Source organism: Schistocerca gregaria, chromosome 11 (assembly GCF_023897955.1).
Source record: "Schistocerca gregaria isolate iqSchGreg1 chromosome 11, iqSchGreg1.2, whole genome shotgun sequence".
NCBI classification, from domain to species: domain Eukaryota; kingdom Metazoa; phylum Arthropoda; class Insecta; order Orthoptera; family Acrididae; genus Schistocerca; species Schistocerca gregaria.
Window position 1 is genome coordinate 133,975,494 of NC_064930.1, and position 17,829 is coordinate 133,993,322.

A 17,829-nucleotide genomic window follows, 5' to 3' on the forward strand; every position below is an offset into this window, starting at 1 on the left:
CATACCGCAGCACGCGACATAGCTTTGCAGACGAAAAGTACAACCGTCACAGAGAGAAGAGCGAACAATGTGGCGATCTGGCTTTAAGTCGATTCGATAACAAATGACGAAAACGGACGGATTTCTCAGGTTTTTACTACATATGAACACTTTTTACACTCTCCCGTGCAACGCGAGTGCTAGGCCTCCTTTCATGCAAAATCTTAAGTTCCTAGCTCATGTCCAAGGCACCAAAGCCAGCTAAAAAGTCAATAATCGATACCTAAAACTTGAATTGTACTACTTCTTACTCTCTATTACACTAACTTAGAAGCTTCATCTGTGTTCTACTATGGTGCTTTTAGTGTCACCGCATACCGCAGCACGCGACATAGCTTTTCAGACGATAAATGTAACCGATTCAGACAGAAGAGCGGCCAATGTGACGATCTGGCTTTAAGTCGATACGATAACAAATGACGAAAACGGACAGATTTCTCAGGTTTTTACTACAGATGAACACTTTTCACATTCTCCCGTGCAACGCGGCTGCTAGTCCTCATTTCATGCAAAATATTAAGTTCCTAGCTCATGTCCAAGGCACCAAAGAAGGGTAAAAGTCAATAATCCATAAGTAAAACTTGAATTGTACTACTTCTTACTGGCTATTACATCAACTTAGAAGCTTCATCTGTGTTCTATTACGGTGCTTTTAGTGTCTCCGCATACCGCAACACGCGACATAGCTTTCCAGACGAAAAGTACAACCGTCACAGAGAGAAGAGCGAACAATGTGGCGATCTGGCTTTAAGTCGATTCGATAACAAATAACGAAAACGGACGGATTTCTCAGGTTTTTACTACATATGAACACTTTTTACACTCTCCCGTGCAACGCGAGTGCTAGGCCTCCTTTCATGCAAAATCTTAAGTTCCTAGCTCATGTCCAAGGCACCAAAGAAGGGTAAAAAGTCAATAATCGATACCTAAAACTTGAATTGTACTACTTCTTACTCTCTATTACACTAACTTAGAAGCTTCATCTTTGTTCTACTATGGTGCTTTTAGTGTATCCGCAATCCGCAGCACGCTACATAGCTTTGCAGACGAAAAGTAGAACCGTTACAGAGAGAAGAGCGAACAATGTGGCGATCTGGCTTTAAGTCGATTCGATAACAAATGACGAAAACGGACGGATTTCTCAGTTTTTTACTACATATGAACACTTTTCACATTCTTCCGTGCAACGCGGCTGCTAGTCCTCCTTTCATGCAAAATCTTAAGTTATTAGCTCATGTCCAAGGCACCAAAGAGGGGTAAAAAGTCAATAGTCGATCCCTAAAACTTGATTTGTACTACTTCCTACTGGCTATTACATCAACTTAGAAGCTTCATCTGTGTTCTACTATTTTGCTTTTAGTGTCTCCACATACCGCAGCACGCGACATAGCTTTATAGACGATAAATGTAACCGTTTCAGACAGAAGAGCGGCCAATGTGACGATCTGGCTTTAAGTCGATTCGATAACAAATGACGAAGAAGCACGGATTTCTAAGGTTTTTACTACAGACGAACACTTTTCACATTCTCCCGTGCAACGCGGCTGCTAGTCCTCCTTTCATGCAAAATCTTAAGTTCCTAGTTCATGTCCAAGGCACCAAAGAAGGGTAAAAAGTCAATAATCGATACCTAAAACTTGAATTGTACTACTTCTTACTCTCTATTACATCAACTTAGAAGCTTCATCTGTGTTCTACTATGGTGCTTTTAGTGTCTCCGCATACCGCAGCACGCGACATAGCTTTGCAGGCGATAAATGTAACCGTTTCAGACAGAAAGGCGGCCAATGTGACGATCTGGCCTGAAGTCGATTCGATAACAAATGAAGAATACGGACGGATTTCTAAGGTTTTTACTACATACGAACACTTTTCACATTCTCCCGTGCAACGCGGCTGCTAGTCCTGCTTTCATGAAATATCTTAAGTTCCTTGCTCATGTCCAAGGCACCAAAGAAGGGTAAAAAGTCAATAATCGATACCTAAAACTTGAATTGTACTACTTCTTACTGGCTATTACATCAACTTAGAAGCTTCATCTGTGTTCTACTATTTTGCTTTTAGTGTCTCCACATACCGCAGCACGCGACATAGCTTTGCAGACGATAAATGTAACCGTTTCAGACAGAAGAGCGGCCAATGTGACGATCTGGCTTTAAGTCGATTCGATAACAAATGACGAAGAAGGACGGATTTCTAAGGTTTTTACTACAGACGAACACTTTTCACATTCTCCCGTGCAACGCGGCTGCTAGTCCCCCTTTCATGCAAAATCTTAAGGTCCTAGCTCATTTCCAAAGCACCAAAGAAGGGTAAAAACTCAATAATCCATAAATAAAACTTGAATTGTACTACTTCTTACTGGCTATTACATCAACTTAGAAGCTTCATCTGTGTTCTACTATGATGCTTTTAGTGTCTCCGCATACCGCACCACGCGACATAGCTTTGCAGACGATAAGTACAACCGTTTCAGAGAGAAGAGCGGCCAATGTGACGATCTTGCTTTAAGTCGATTCGATAACAAATGAAGAAAACGGACGGATTTCTCAGGTTTTTACTACATATGAACACTTTTCACATTCTCCCGTGAAACGCGGCTGCTAGTCCTCCTTTCATGCAAAATCTTAAGTTCCTTGCTCATGTCCAAGGCACCAAAGAAGGGTAAAAGTCAATAATCCATAAGTAAAACTTGAATTGTACTACTTCTTACTGGCTACTACACCAACTTAGAAGCTTCATCTGTGTTCTACTATGGTGCTTTTAGTGTATCCGCATACCGCAGCACGCGACTTAGCTTTGCAGGCGACAAATGTAACCGTTTCAGAAAGAAGAGCGGCCAATGTGACGATCTGGTTTTAAGTCGATTCGATAACAAATGACGAAAACGGACGGATTTCTCAGGTTTTTACTACATATGAAAACTTTTCACATTCTCCCGTGAAACGAGGCTGCTAGTCCTCCTTTCATGCAAAATCTTAAGTTCCTAGCTCATGTCCAAGGCACCAAAGAAGGGTAAAAATTCAATTATCCATAACTAAAACTTGAATTGAACTACTTCTTACTGGCTATTACATCAACTTAGAAGCTTTATCTGTGTTCTAATATGGTGCTTTTAGTGTCTCCGCATACCGCAGCACGCGACATAGCTTTGCAGGCGATAAATGTAACCGTTTCAGACAGAAGAGCGGCGAATGTGACGATCTGGCCTTAAGTCGATTCGATAACAAATGAAGAACACGGACGGATTTCTAAGGTTTTTACTACATACGAACACTTTTCACATTCTCCCGTGCAACGCGGCTGCTAGTCCTGCTTTCATGCAATATCTTAAGTTCCTAGCTCATGTCCAAGGCACCAAAGAAGGGTAAATAGTCAATAATCCATAACTAAAACTTGAATTGTACTACTTCTTACTGGCTATTACATCAACATAGAAGCTTCATCTGTGTTCTACTACGGTGCCTTTAGTGCATCCACATACCGCAGCACGCGACATAGCTTTGCTGACGATAAATGTAACCGTTACAGAGAGAAGAGCGGCCAATGTGACGATCTTGCTTTAAGTCGATTCGATAACAAATGACGAAAACGGACGGATTACTCAGGTTTACAATACCTATGAACACTTTTCACATTTTCTCGTGCAACGCGGCTGCTAGTCCTCCTTTCATGCAAAATCTTAAGTTCCTAGCTCATGTCCAAGGCACCAAAGAAGGGTAAATAGTCAACAATCCATAACTAAAACTTGAATTGTACTACTTCCTACTGGCTATTACGTCAACTTAGAAGCTTTATCTGTGTTCTGCTATGGTGCTTTTAGAGTCTCCGCATACCGCAGCACGCGACATATCTTGGCAGACGATAAGTACAACCGTTTCAGAGAGAAGAGCGAACAATGTAACGATCTGGCTTTAAGTCGATTCGATAACAAATGACGAAAACGGACGGATTTCTCAGGTTTTTACTACATATGAACACTTTTCACATTCTCACGTGCAACGCGGCTGCTAGTCCTCCTTTCATGCAAAATCTTAAGTTCCTAGCTCATGTCCAAGGCACCAAAGAAGGGTAAAAAGTCAATAATCGACACCTAAAACTTGAATTGTACTACTTCTTACTCTCTATTACATCAACTTAGAAGCTTCATCTGTGTCCTACTATGGTGCTTTTAGTGTCTCCGCATACCGCAGCACGCTACATAGCTTTGCAGACGAAAAGTACAACCGTTACAGAGAGAAGAGCGAACAACGTGGCGATCTGGCTTTAAGTCGATTCAATAACAAATGACGAAAACGGACGGATTTCTCAGTTTCTTACTACATATGAACACTTTTCACGTTCTCCCGTGCAACACGGCTGAAAGTCCTCCTTTCATGCAAAATGTTAAGTTCCTAGCTCATGTCCAAGGCACCAAAGAGGGGTAAAAAGTCAATAATCCATAACTAAAACTTGAATTGTACTACTTCTTACTGGGTATTACATCATTTTCGAAGCTTCATCTGTGTTCTGCTATGGTGCTTTTAGTGTCTCCGCATACCGCAGCACGCGACATAGCTTTGCAGACGATAAGTACAACCGTTTTAGAGAGAAGAGCGGCGAATGTGACAATTTGGCTTTAAGTCGATTCGATAACAAATGACGAACACGGACGGATTTCTCAGGTTTTTACTACATATGAACACTTTTCACATTCTCACGTGCAACGCGGCTGCTAGTCCTCCTTTCATGCAAAACCTTAAGTTCCTAGCTCATGTCCAAGGCACCAAAGAAGGGTAAAAAGTCAATAATCGATAAATAAAAGTTGAATTGTACTACTTCTTACTGGCTATTACATCAACTTAGAAGCTTCATCTGCGTTCTACTATGGTGCTTTTAGTGTCTCCGCATACCGCAGCACGCGACATAGCTTGGCAGACGATAAGTACAACCGTTTCAGAGAGAAGAGCGGCCAATGTGACGATCTGGCTTTAAGTCGATTCGATAACAAATGACGAAAACGCACGGATTTCTCAGGTTTTTACTACGTATGAACACTTTTCACATACTCCCGTGAAACGCGGCTGCTAGTCTTTCTTTCATGCTAAAATCTTAAGTTCCTAGCTCATGTCCAAGGCACCAAAGAAGGGTAAAAAGTCAATAATCGATAACTAAAACTTGATTTGTACAACTTCTTACTGGCTATTACATCAACTTAGAGCCCAATCTGTGTTCTACTATGTTGCTTTTAGTGTCTCCGCATACCGCAGCACGCGACATAGCTTTTCAGACGATAAATGTAACCGTTTCAGACAGAAGAGCGGCCAATGTGACGATCTGGCTTTAAGTCGATTCGATAACAAATGACGAAAACGGACGGATTTCTCAGGTTTTTACTACAGATGAACACTTTTCACATTCTCCCGTGCAACGCGGCTGCTAGTCCTCATTTCATGCAAAATATTAAGTTCCTTGCTCATGTCCAAGGCACCAAAGAAGGGTAAAAGTCAATAATCCATCAGTAAAACTTGAATTGTACTACTTCTTACTGGCTACTACAACAACTTAGAAGCTTCATCTGTGTACTACTATGGTGCTTTTAGTGTATCCGCATACCGCAGCACGCGATATAGCTTTGCAGGCGATAAATGTAACCGTTTCAGACAGAAGACCGGCCAATGTGACGATCTTGCTTTAAGTCGATTCGATAACAAATGACGAAATCGGACGGGTTTCTCTGGTTTTTACTACATACGAACACTTTTCACATTCTCCCGTGCAACGCGGCTGCTAGTCCTGCTTTCATGAAATATCTTAAGTTCCTTGCTCATGTCCAAAGCACCAAAGAAGGGTAAAACGTCAATAATCGATACCTAAAACTTGAATTGTACTACTTCTTACTGGCTATTACATCAACTTAGAAGCTTCATCTGTGTTCTACTATTTTGCTTTTAGTGTCTCCACATACCGCAGCACGCGACATAGCTTTGCAGACGAAAAGTACAACCGTTACAGAGAGAAGAGCGAACAATGTGGCGATCTGGCTTTAAGTCGATTCGATAACAAATGACGAAAACGGACGGATTTCTCAGGTTTTTACTACATATGAACACTTTTTACATTCTCCCGTGCAACGCGGCTGCTAGTCCGCCTTTCATGCAAAATCTTAAGTTCCTAGCTCATGTCCAAGGCACCAAAGAAGGGTAAATAGTCAATAATCCATAACTAAAACTTGAATTGTACTACTTCTTACTGGCTATTACGTCAACTTAGAAGCTTTATCTGTGTTCTGCTATGGTGCTTTTAGAGTCTCCGCATACCGCAGCACGCGACATATCTTGGCAGACGATAAGTACAACCGTTTCAGAGAGAAGAGCGAACAATGTAACGATCTGGCTTTAAGTCGATTCGATAACAAATGACGAAAACGGACGGATTTCTCAGGTTTTTACTACATATGAACACTTTTCACATTCTCACGTGCAACGCGGCTGCTAGTCCTCCTTTCATGCAAAATCTTAAGTTCCTAGCTCATGTCCAAGGCACCAAAGAAGGGTAAAAAGTCAATAATCGATACCTAAAACTTGAATTGTACTACTTCTTACTCTCTATTACATCAACTTAGAAGCTTCATCTGTGTCCTACTATGGTGCTTTTAGTGTCTCCGCATACCGCAGCACGCTACATAGCTTTGCAGACGAAAAGTACAACCGTTACAGAGAGAAGAGCGAACAGCGTGGCGATCTGGCTTTAAGTCGATTCGATAACAAATGACGAAAACGGACGGATTTCTCAGGTTTTTACTACATATGAACACTTTTCACATTCTCCCGTGCAACGCGGCTGCTAGTCCTCCTTTCATGCAAAAACTTAAGTTCCTAGCTCATGTCCAAGGCACCAAAGAGGGGTAAAAAGTCAATAATCGATCCCTAAAACTTGATTTGTACTACTTCCTACTGGCTATTACATCAACTTAGAAGCTTCATCTGTGTTCTACTATTTTGCTTTTAGTGTCTCCAAATACCGCAGCACGCGACATAGCTTTGCAGACGATAAATGTAACCGTTTCAGACAGAAGAGCGGCCAATGTGACGATCTGGCTTTAAGTCGATTCGATAACAAATGACGAAGAAGGACGGATTTCTAAGGTTTTTACTACAGACGAACACTTTTCACATTCTCCCGTGCAACGCGGCTGCTAGTCCTCCTTTCATGCAAAATCTTAAGTTCCTAGCTCATGTCCAAGGCACCAAAGAAGGGTAAAAAGTCAATAATCGATACCTAAAACTTGAATTGTACTACTTCTTACTCTCTATTACATCAACTTAGAAGCTTCATCTGTGTCCTACTATGGTGCTTTTAGTGTCTCCGCATACCGCAGCACGCTACATAGCTTTGCAGACGAAAAGTACAACCGTTACAGAGAGAAGAGCGAACAACGTGGCGATCTGGCTTTAAGTCGATTCGATAACAAATGACGAAAACGGACGGATTTCTCAGTTTCTTACTACATATGAACACTTTTCACATTCTCCCGTGCAACACGGCTGCTAGTCCTCCTTTCATGCAAAACGTTAAGTTCCTAGCTCATGTCCAAGGCACCAAAGAGGGGTAAAAAGTCAATAATCCATAACTAAAACTTGAATTGTACTACTTCTTACTGGCTATTTCATCATTTTCGAAGCTTCATCTGTGTTCTACTATGGTGCTTTTAGTGTCTCCGCATACCGCAGCACGCGACATAGCTTTGCAGACGGTAAGTACAACCGTTTTAGAGAGAAGAGCGGCGAATGTGACAATTTGGCTTTAAGTCGATTCCATAACAAATGACGAACACGGACAGATTTCTCAGGTTTTTACTACATATGAACACTTTTCACATTCTCACGTGCAACGCGGCTGCTAGTCCTCCTTTCATGCAAAACCTTAAGTTCCTAGCTCATGTCCAAGGCACCAAAGAAGGGTAAAAAGTCAATAATCGATAAATAAAACTTGAATTGTACTACTTCTTACTGGCTATTACATCAACTTAGAAGCTTCATCTGCGTTCTACTATGGTGCTTTTAGTGTCTCCGCATACCGCAGCACGCGACATAGCTTGGCAGACGATAAGTACAACCGTTTCAGAGAGAAGAGCGGCCAATGTGACGATCTGGCTTTAAGTCGATTCGATAACAAATGACGAAAACGGACGGATTTCTCAGGTTTTTACTACAGATGAACACTTTTCACAATCTCCCGTGCAACGCGGCTGCTAGTCCTCCTTTCATGCTAAATCTTAAGTTCCTAGCTCATGTAAAGAACCAAAGAAAGGGAAAAAGTCAATAATCCATAAGTAAAACTTGAATTGTACTACTTCTTACTGGCTACTACAACAACTTAGAAGCTTCATCTGTGTTCTACTATGGTGCTTTTAGTGTATCCGCATACCGCAGCACGCGACATAGCTTTGCAGGCGATAAATGTAACCGTTTCAGACAGAAGAGCGGCCAATGTGACGATCTTGCTTTAAGTCGATTCGATAACAAATGAAGAAAACGGACGGTTTTCTAAGGTTTCTACTACATATGAACAATTCTCACATTCTTCCGTGCAACGCGTCTGCTAGTCGTCCTTTCATGCAAAATCTTAAGTTCGTAGCTCATGTCCAAGGCACCAAAGAAGGCTAAAAAGTCAATAATCCTTACATAACACTTGAATTGTACTACTTCTTACTGGCTATTACATCAACTTAGAAGCTTCATCTGTGTTCTACTACGGTGCTCTTAGTGTCTCCGCATACCGCAACACGCGACATAGCTTTCCAGACGATAAATGTAACCGTTTCAGAAAGAAGAGCGGCCAATGTGACGATCTGGCTTTAAGTCGATTCGATAACAAATGACGAAAACGGACGGATTTCTCAGGTTTTTACTACATATGAACACTTTTCACATTCTCCCGTGAAACGCGGCTGCTAGTCCTCCTTTCATGCAAAATCTTAAGTTCCTAGCTCATGTCCAAAGCACCAAAGAAGGGTAGAAATTCAATTATCCATAACTAAAACTTAAATTGAACTACTTCTTACTGGCTATTACATCAACTTAGAAGCTTTATCTGTGTTCTAATATGGTGCTTTTAGTGTCTCCGCATACCGCAGCACGCGACATAGCTTTGCAGGCGATAAATGTAACCGTTTCAGACAGAAGAGCGGCCAATGTGACGATCTGGCGTTAAGTCGATTCGATAACAAATGAAGAACACGGACGGATTTCTAAGGTTTTTACTACATACGAACACTTTTCACATTCTCCCGTTCAACGCGGCTGCTAGTCCTGCTTTCATGCAATATCTTAAGTTCCTTGCTCATGTCCAAGGCACCAAAGAAGGGTAAAATGTCAATAATCGATACCTAAAACTTGAATTCTACTACTTCTTACTGGCTATTACATCAACATAGAAGCTTCATCTGTGTTCTACTATGGTGCCTTTAGTGCATCCACATACCGCAGCACGCGACATAGCTTTGCTGACGATAAATGTAATCGTTTCAGACAGAAGAGCGGAGAATGAGACGATCTGGCTTTAAGTCGATTCGATAACAAATGAGGAAATCGCTCGGTTTTGTCAGGTTTTTACTACATATGAACACTTTTCACATTCTCCCGTGCAACGCGGCTGCTAGTCCTCCTTTCATGCAAAATCCTAAGTTCCCAGCTCATGTCCAAGGTACCAAAGAAGGGTAAAAAGTCAATAATCGATACCTAAAACTTGAATTGTACTACTTCTTACTGGCTATTACATCAACTTAGAAGCTTCATCTGTGTTCTACTATGGTGCTTTTTGTGACTCCACATACCGCAGCACGCGACGTAGTTTTGCAGACGATAAATGTAACCGTTACAGAGAGAAGAGCGGCCAATGTGACGATCTTGCTTTAAGTCGATTCGATAACAAATGAAGAAAACGGACGGTTTTCTAAGGTTTCTACTACATATGAACAATTCTCACATTCTTCCGTGCAACGCGTCTGCTAGTCGTCCTTTCATGCAATATCTTAAGTTCGTAGCTCATGTCCAAGGCACCAAAGAAGGGTAAAAAGTCAATAATCCATACCTAAAACTTGAATTGTACTACTTCTTACTGGCTATTACATCAACTTAGAAGCTTCATCTGTGTTCTACTATGGTGTTTTTACTGTCCCCGCACACCGCAACACCCGACATAGCTTTGCAGACGATAGGTACAACCGTTTCAGAGAGAAGAGCGGTTAATGTGACGATCTGGCTTTAAGTCGATTCGATAACAAATGACGAACACGGACGTATTTCTCAGGTTTTTACTACATATGAACACTTTTCACATTCTCCCGTGCAACGCGGCTGCTAGTCCTCATTTCATGCAAAATCTTAAGTTCCTAGCTCATGTCCAAGGCACCAAAGAAGGGTAAAAAGTCAATAATCGATACATAAAACTTGAATTTTACTACTTCTTACTGGCTATTACATCAACTTAGAAGCTTCATCTGTGTTCTACTATGGTGCTTTTAGTGTATCCGCATACCGCAGCACGCGACATAGCTTTGCAGACGATAAATATAACCGTTTCAGACAGAAGAGCGGCCAATGTGACGATCTGGCTTTAAGTCGATTCGATAACAAATGACGAAAACGGACGGATTTCTCAGGTTTACAATACATATGAACACTTTTCACATTCTCCCGTGCAACGCGGCTGCCAGTCCTCCTTTCATGCAAAATCTTAAGTTCCTAGCTCATGTCCAAGGCACCAAAGAAGGGTAAAAAGTCAATAATCCTGAACTAAAATTTGAATTGTACTACTTCTTACTGGCTATTACATCAACTTAGAAGCTACATCTGTGTTCTACTACGGTGCTTTTAGTGTCTCCGCATACCGCAACACGCGACATAGCTTTCCAGACGATAAATGTAACCGTTTCAGAAAGAAGAGCGGCCAATGTGACGATCTGGCTTTAAGTCGATTCGATAACAAATGAAGAAAACGGACGGATTTCTCAGGTTTTTACTACATATGAACACTTTTCACATTCTCCCGTGCAACGCGGCTGCTAGTCCTCCTTTCATGCAAAATCTTAAGTTCCTAGCTCATGTCCAAGGCACCAAAGAAGGGTAAAAAGTCAATAATCGATACCTAAAACTTGAATTGTACTACTTCTTCCTCTCTATTACATCAACTTAGAAGCTTCATCTGTGTCCTACTATGGTGCTTTTAGTGTCTCCGCATACCGCAGCACGCTACATAGCTTTGAAGACGAAAAGTACAACCGTTACAGAGAGAAGAGCGAACAACGTGGCGATCTGGCTTTAAGTCGATTCGATAACAAATGACGAAAACGGACGGATTTCTCAGTTTCTTAATACATATGAACAATTTTCACATTCTCCCGTGCAACACGGCTGCTAGTCCTCCTTTCATGCAAAATGTTAAGTTCCTAGCTCATGTCCAAGGCACCAAAGAGGGGTAAAAAGTCAATAATCCATAACTAAAACTTGAATTGTACTACTTCTTACTGGCTATTACATCATTTTCGAAACTTCATCTGTGTTCTACTATGGTGCTTTTAGTGTCTCCGCATACCGCAGCACGCGACATAGCTTTGCAGACGGTAAGTACAACCGTTTTAGAGAGAAGAGCGGCGAATGTGACAATTTGGCTTTAAGTCGATTCCATAACAAATGACGAACACGGACAGATTTCTCAGGTTTTTACTACATATGAACACTTTTCACATTCTCACGTGCAACGCGGCTGCTAGTCCTCCTTTCATGCAAAACCTTAAGTTCCTAGCTCATGTCCAAGGCACCAAAGAAGGGTAAAAAGTCAATAATCGATCAATAAAACTTGAATTGTACTACTTCTTACTGGCTATTACATCAACTTAGAAGCTTCATCTGCGTTCTACTATGGTGCTTTTAGTGTCTCCGCATACCGCAGCACGCGACATAGCTTGGCAGACGATAAGTACAACCGTTTCAGAGAGAAGAGCGGCCAATGTGACGATCTGGCTTTAAGTCGATTCAATAACAAATGACGAAAACGCACGGATTTCTCAGGTTTTTACTACAGATGAACACTTTTCACAATCTCCCGTGCAACGCGGCTGCTAGTCCTCCTTTCATGCTAAATCTTAAGTTCCTAGCTCATGTAAAGAACCAAAGAAAGGGAAAAAGTCAATAATCCATAAGTAAAACTTGAATTGTACTACTTCTTACTGGCTACTACAACAACTTAGAAGCTTCATCTGTGTTCTACTATTTTGCTTTTAGTGTCTCCACATACCGCAGCACGCGACATAGCTTTGCAGACGAAAAGTACAACCGTTACAGAGAGAAGAGCGAACAACGTGGCGATCTGGCTTTAAGTCGATTCGATAACAAATGACGAAAACGGACGGATTTCTCAGTTTCTTAATACATATGAACAATTTTCACATTCTCCCGTGCAACACGGCTGCTAGTCCTCCTTTCATGCAAAATCTTAAGTTACTAGCTCATGTCCAAGGCACCAAAGAAGGGTAAAAAGTCAATAATCGATACCTAAAACTTGAATTGTACTACTTCTTACTCTCTATTACATCAACTTAGAAGCTTCATCTGTGTTCTACTATGGTGCTTTTTGTGACTCCACATACCGCAGCACGCGACGTAGTTTTGCAGACGATAAATGTAACCGTTACAGAGAGAAGAGCGGCCAATGTGACGATCTTGCTTTAAGTCGATTCGATAACAAATGACGAAAACGGACGGATTTCTCAGGTTTACAATACATATGAACACTTTTCACATTCTCCCGTGCAACGCGGCTGCCAGTCCTCCTTTCATGCAAAATCTTAAGTTCCTAGCTCATGTCCAAGGCACCAAAGAAGGGTAAAAAGTCAATAATCCTGAACTAAAATTTGCATTGTACTACTTCTTACTGGCTATTACATCAACTTAGAAGCTTCATCTGTGTTCTACTACGGTGCTTTTAGTGTCTCCGCATACCGCAACACGCGACATAGCTTTCCAGACGATAAATGTAACCGTTTCAGAAAGAAGAGCGGCCAATGTGACGATCTGGCTTTAAGTCGATTCGATAACAAATGAAGAAAACGGACGGATTTCTCAGGTTTTTACTACATATGAACACTTTTCACATTCTCCCGTGAAACGCGGCTGCTAGTCCTCCTTTCATGCAAAATCTTAAGTTCCTACCTCATGTCCAAGGCACCAAAGAAGGGTAAAAATACAATTATCCATAACTAAAACTTGAATTGAACTACTTCTTACTGGCTATTACATCAACTTAGAAGCTTTATCTGTGTTCTAATATGGTGCTTTTAGTGTCTCCGCATACCGCAGCACGCGACATAGCTTTGCAGGCGATAAATGTAACCGTTTCAGACAGAAGAGCGGCCAATGTGACGATCTGCCCTGAAGTCGATTCGATAACAAATGAAGAACACGGACGGGTTTCTCTGGCTTTTACTACATACGAACACTTTTCACATTCTCCCGTGAAACGCGGCTGCTAGTCCTGCTTTCATGAAATATCTTAAGTTCCTTGCTCATGTCCAAAGCACCAAAGAAGGGTAAAAAGTCAATAATCGATACCTAAAACTTGAATTGTACTACTTCTCTCTATTACATCAACTTAGAAGCTTCATCTGTGTCCTACTATGGTTGTTTTAGTGTCTCCGCATACCGCAGCACGCGACATAGCTTTGCAGACGATAAATGTAACCGTTTCAGAGAGAAGAGCGGCCAATGTGCCAATCTGGCTTTAAGTCGATTCGATAACAAATGACGAAAACGGACGGATTTCTCAGGTTTTTACTACATATGAACACTTTTCACATTCTCCCGTGCAACGCGGTGCTAGTCCTCCTTTCATGCAAAAACTTAAGTTCCTAGCTCATGTCCAAGGCACCAAAGAGGGGTAAAAAGTCAATAATCGATCCCTAAAACTTGATTTGTACTACTTCCTACTGGCTATTACATCAACTTAGAAGCTTCATCTGTGTTCTACTATTTTGCTTTTAGTGTCTCCACATACCGCAGCACGCGACATAGCTTTGCAGACGATAAATGTAACCGTTTCAGACAGAAGAGCGGCCAATGTGACGATCTGGCTTTAAGTCGATTCGATAACAAATGACGAAGAAGGACGGATTACTAAGGTTTTTACTACAGACGAACACTTTTCACATTCTCCCGTGCAACGCGGCTGCTAGTCCTCCTTTCATGCAAAATCTTAAGTTCCTAGCTCATGTCCAAGGCACCAAAGAAGGGTAAAAGGTCAATAATCGATACCTAAAACTTGAATTGTACTACTTCTTACTCTCTATTACATCAACTTAGAAGCTTCATCTGTGTCCTACTATGGTGCTTTTAGTGTCTCCGCATACCGCAGCACGCTACATAGCTTTGCAGACGAAAAGTACAACCGTTACAGAGAGAAGAGCGAACAACGTGGCGATCTGGCTTTAAGTCGATTCGATACAAATGACGAAAACGGACGGATTTCTCAGTTTCTTACTACATATGAACACTTTTCACATTCTCCCGTGCAACACGGCTGCTAGTCCTCCTTTCATGCAAAATGTTAAGTTCCTAGCTCATGTCCAAGGCACCAAAGAAGGGTAAAAAGTCAATAATCGATCAATAAAACTTGAATTGTACTACTTCTTACTGGCTATTATATCAACCTAGAAGCTTCATCTGCGTTCTACTATGGTGCTTTTAGTGTCTCCGCATACCGCAGCACGCGACATAGCTTGGCAGACGATAAGTACAACCGTTTCAGAGAGAAGAGCGGCCACTGTGACGATCTGGCTTTAAGTCGATTCGATAACAAATGACGAAAACGCACGGATTTCTCAGGTTTTTACTACATATGAACACTTTTCACATTCTCCCGTGAAACGCGGCTTCTAGTCTTTCTTTCATGCAAAATCGTAAGTTCCTAGCTCATGTCCAAGGCACCAAAGAAGGGTAAAAAGTCAATAATCGATACCTAAAACTTGATTTGTACTACTTCTTACTGGCTATTACATCAACTTAGAGCTCAATCTGTGTTCTACTATGTTGCTTTTAGTGTCTCCGCATACCGCAGCACGCGACATAGCTTTTCAGACGATAAATGTAACCGTTTCAGACAGAAGAGCGGCCAATGTGACGATCTGGCTTTAAGTCGATTCGATAACAAATGACGAAAACGGACGGATTTCTCAGGTTTTTACTACAGATGAACACTTTTCACAATCTCCCGTGCAACGCGGCTGCTAGTCCTCCTTTCATGCTAAATCTTAAGTTCCTAGCTCATGTAAAGAACCAAAGAAAGGGAAAAAGTCAATAATCCATAAGTAAAACTTGAATTGTACTACTTCTTACTGGCTACTACAACAACTTAGAAGCTTCATCTGTGTTCTACTATGGTGCTTTTAGTGTATCCGCATACCGCAGCACGCGACATAGCTTTGCAGGCGATAAATGTAACCGTTTCAGACAGAAGAGAGGCCAATGTGACGATCTTGCTTTAAGTCGATTCGATAACAAATGAAGAAAACGGACGGTTTTCTAAGGTTTCTACTACATATGAACAATTCTCACATTCTTCCGTGCAACGCGTCTGCTAGTCGTCCTTTCATGCAAAATCTTAAGTTCGTAGCTCATCTCCAAGGCACCAAAGAAGGGTAAAAAGTCAATAATCCTTACATAACACTTGAATTGTACTACTTCTTACTGGCTATTACATCAACTTAGAAGCTTCATCTGTGTTCTACTACGGTGCTTTTAGTGTCTCCGCATACCGCAACACGCGACATAGCTTTCCAGACGATAAATGTAACCGTTTCAGAAAGAAGAGCGGCCAATGTGACGATCTGACTTTAAGTCGATTCGATAACAATTGACGAAAACGGACGGATTTCTCAGGTTTTTACTACATATGAACACTTTTCACATTCTCCCGTGAAACGCGGCTGCTAGTCCTCCTTTCATGCAAAATCTTAAGTTCCTAGCTCATGTCCAAGGCACCAAAGAAGGGTAAAAATTCCATTATCCATAACTAAAACTTAAATTGAACTACTTCTTACTGGCTATTACATCAACTTAGAAGCTTTATCTGTGTTCTAATATGGTGCTTTTAGTGTCTCCGCATACCGCAGCACGCGACATAGCTTTGCAGGCGATAAATGTAACCGTTTCAGACAGAAGAGCGGCCAATGTGACGATCTGGCGTTAAGTCGATTCGATAACAAATGAAGAACACGGACGGATTTCTAAGGTTTTTACTACATACGAACACTTTTCACATTCTCCCGTGCAACGCGGCTGCTAGTCCGCCTTTCATGCAAAATCTTAAGTTACTAGCTCATGTCCAAGGCACCAAAGAAGGGTAAAAAGTCAATAATCGATACCTAAAACTTGAATTGTACTACTTCTTACTGGCTATTACATCAACTTAGAAGCTTCATCTGTGTTCTACTATTTTGCTTTTAGTGTCTCCACATACCGCAGCACGCGACATAGCTTTGCAGACGAAAAGTACAACCGTTACAGAGAGAAGAGCGAACAATGTGGCGATCTGGCTTTAAGTCGATTCGATAACAAATGACGAAAACGGACGGATTTCTCAGGTTTTTACTACATATGAACACTTTTTACATTCTCCCGTGCAACGCGGCTGCTAGTCCGCCTTTCATGCAAAATCTTAAGTTACTAGCTCATGTCCAAGGCACCAAAGAAGGGTAAAAAGTCAATAATCGATACCTAAAACTTGAATTGTACTACTTCTTACTCTCTATTACATCAACTTAGAAGCTTCATCTGTGTTCTACTATGGTGCTTTTTGTGACTCCACATACCGCAGCACGCGACGTAGTTTTGCAGACGATAAATGTAACCGTTACAGAGAGAAGAGCGGCCAATGTGACGATCTTGCTTTAAGTCGATTCGATAACAAATGACGAATACGGACGGATTTCTCAGGTTTACAATACATATGAACACTTTTCACATTCTCCCGTGCAACGCGGCTGCCAGTCCTCCTATCATGCAAAATCTTAAGTTCCTAGCTCATGTCCAAGGCACCAAAGAAGGGTAAAAAGTCAATAATCCTGAACTAAAATTTGAATTGTACTACTTCTTACTGGCTATTACATCAAGTTAGAGGCTTCATCTGTGTTCTACTATTTTGCTTTTAGTGTCTCCACATACCGCAGCACGCGACATAGCTTTGCAGACGATAAATGTAACCGTTTCAGACAGAAGAGCGGCCAATGTGACGATCTGGCTTTAAGTCGATTCGATAACAAATGACGAAGAAGGACGGATTTCTAAGGTTTTTACTACAGACGAACACTTTTCACATTCTCCCGTGCAACGCGGCTGCTAGTCCTCCTTTCATGCAAAATCTTAAGTTCCTAGCTCATGTCCAAGGCACCAAAGAAGGGTAAAAAGTCAATAATCGATACCTAAAACTTGAATTGTACTACTTCTTACTCTCTATTACATCAACTTAGAAGCTTCATCTGTATCCTACTATGGTGCTTTTAGTGTCTCCGCATACCGCAGCACGCTACATAGCTTTGCAGACGAAAACTACAACCGTTACAGAGAGAAGAGCGAACAACGTGGCGATCTGGCTTTAAGTCGATTCGATAACAAATGACGAAAACGGACGGATTTCTCAGTTTCTTACCACATATGAACACTTTTCACATTCTCCCGTGCAACACGGCTGCTAGTCCTCCTTTCATGCAAAATGTTAAGTTCCTAGCTCATGTCCAAGGCACCAAAGAGGGGTAAA